This window comes from Microtus pennsylvanicus, chromosome 6 (genome assembly GCF_037038515.1).
Source record: "Microtus pennsylvanicus isolate mMicPen1 chromosome 6, mMicPen1.hap1, whole genome shotgun sequence".
Classification (NCBI taxonomy): domain Eukaryota; kingdom Metazoa; phylum Chordata; class Mammalia; order Rodentia; family Cricetidae; genus Microtus; species Microtus pennsylvanicus.
In genome coordinates this window covers 73,418,513-73,420,459 of record NC_134584.1, presented here as the reverse complement: position 1 = coordinate 73,420,459, position 1,947 = coordinate 73,418,513, and the positions used below count along the sequence as shown (strand labels likewise).

Below are 1,947 nucleotides of genomic sequence, written 5' to 3'. Positions count from 1 at the left end.
CCCCTCAAATTAATTCTAAAACTTTTGCTATAACCTTATTAAGATTCAAAACACTTTGAAATAAATAATTTAGACATTTCGGGCTGGAAAGATGGCTCAGTGGTTAAGAGCATTTCCTGCTCTTCCAAAGGTCCTGAGTTCAATTTCCACCAACCACATGGTGTCTCACAACCATCTATAATGAGGTCTGGTGCCCTCTTCTGGACTGTAGACATAAACACAGACCTACTATTGTATACATAATAAATAATTATAAAAAAAATTTAGATATTTCATTTTATACAAATCTGTAAGAAAAATATCAGCATGATATGAGATTGAAAATAAAATGTATTTGTATTTAATGTCAAATATAGAAAGTTAGGATGTTAAAATTGCTCATAAAATATAAAATATTTATGAAAGATCAAAATTTTTGTAATGTCTTTGAAAAGTTGGTTAAACATTTAACAAATTTATTCTATTAATCTTTATAAGCAACAGTTTAGATCTTTGAATATAAACTAAATATTAGAATGTGAATTTGACATTATTTAAAAATGTTATCTTTGGAAAATAGGGTGGGTACAGAAGTGAGTTTGAATAACTGGAAATGAAAAACTGTTTAACTATAATATCCAGAGAAGGAAAAATGTGTAGAATAACAAAGTTTTAGAGGCTTAAAGATTCATGGGCATTTGAATAAAATCACTTATGACAGTTAATTGTGAAAATCAATTTGACAAAGTATGGCTGCCTCACTGCTAAGCAATGCTAAACCAGGTACTCACTGTTTTCCATACATGGAGCAATCAGTTACTAAGCATCACACTAAGTCTTTCTTGAAAATTACATGAAGAATCACAAAGCAAAATATGTTGACAGAGGGAGAATAATTTTATAACCAATAGCTTGGAGTGCATGGAGTTTTACAGTGGAGGAAAGGCTTCAAAGTATTAACTGATTTCTCTTATGGTCTAATTATAACTCACTTTTCTACCTACCTATCTGTAATGTCATCCAATTGGTAACAAGAATTTGAAAATTATACTTGGACCATTGTAGTTATCAGACAACAAGGCAGGAGGAACTAATGCTTTATAAGAGAGTATTTAAATTTGACTTTGATTTTATCTATTATAATGGTGCAGTTCTCAGTTTATAAAAGAGGTAACATGTCAGTAATAATAATTTCTTTTAAAGAATTTCAAACATGTGATGGTTTAATCATGGAATAAATATAAAGACAGCTTACATTCCAATCAGGAAAACCGAGGTGAGCCACCTCACTGCCTTCATAAGGAGGTGCAGTTAACCACACTTGGGTCTTGTGATCCTGTAGGAAAGATCTGCAAGAAAATCCCCTATAATTAGAACTGTTTTGAAGCAACTAACCAACATTTCCAGAGTATAGTTTATTTAGATGCCATAAATGGAACAAAAGCAAAGAGTGCTCTCATCTTGATGGTATAGGGAATTGGACAATTTTATATTTTGAAATCAGAATCTTGTCCCCACACAAATATTAACTTAGCATTCTCTAATGTTAAATCTTGAAGGCTGTGCTACCTTCAGGAGCACATGTACTACAGCTAGAATGTTATAGAGATAATAAGCAAGTCTCTTGTACAAGGAAGACACCCAAATTTGTAAAATGTTCCATATTTTCACCTAATAAAATACTTGCAAACTGAATGCAAGAACACATCAAAAAATTATTCACTGCAATCAAATTGGCTTCATCTGAGAAATGCAGGGATAATTTAATATATAAAATTGATAAATGCAATCCACCAGAAAAACAGACTGAAAGACAAAAACAACATAATTTACTGAGATATCAAAAATTTGGCAAATTTCAACAACTACTCATGGTAAAAGTTCTGAAGAGACTAGAATTATAAGGACATACATAAACACAATTAAGATAATTTACAGCAAGCCTGTAGCTAATATTGACTTAAATGG

At 31.1% G+C, this 1,947-nt stretch overlaps 1 non-coding gene across 1 annotated transcript; it reads left to right on the top strand.

Annotated features, from left to right (window-relative positions):
- Positions 1-1,541: 1,541 nt before the first annotated feature.
- On the top strand, positions 1,542-1,648 carry LOC142853194 (U6 spliceosomal RNA). Its single transcript, XR_012911120.1, has one exon. It is a non-coding gene; the product is annotated as a U6 spliceosomal RNA (small nuclear RNA).
- The last annotated feature ends 299 nt before the right edge of the window (positions 1,649-1,947 follow it).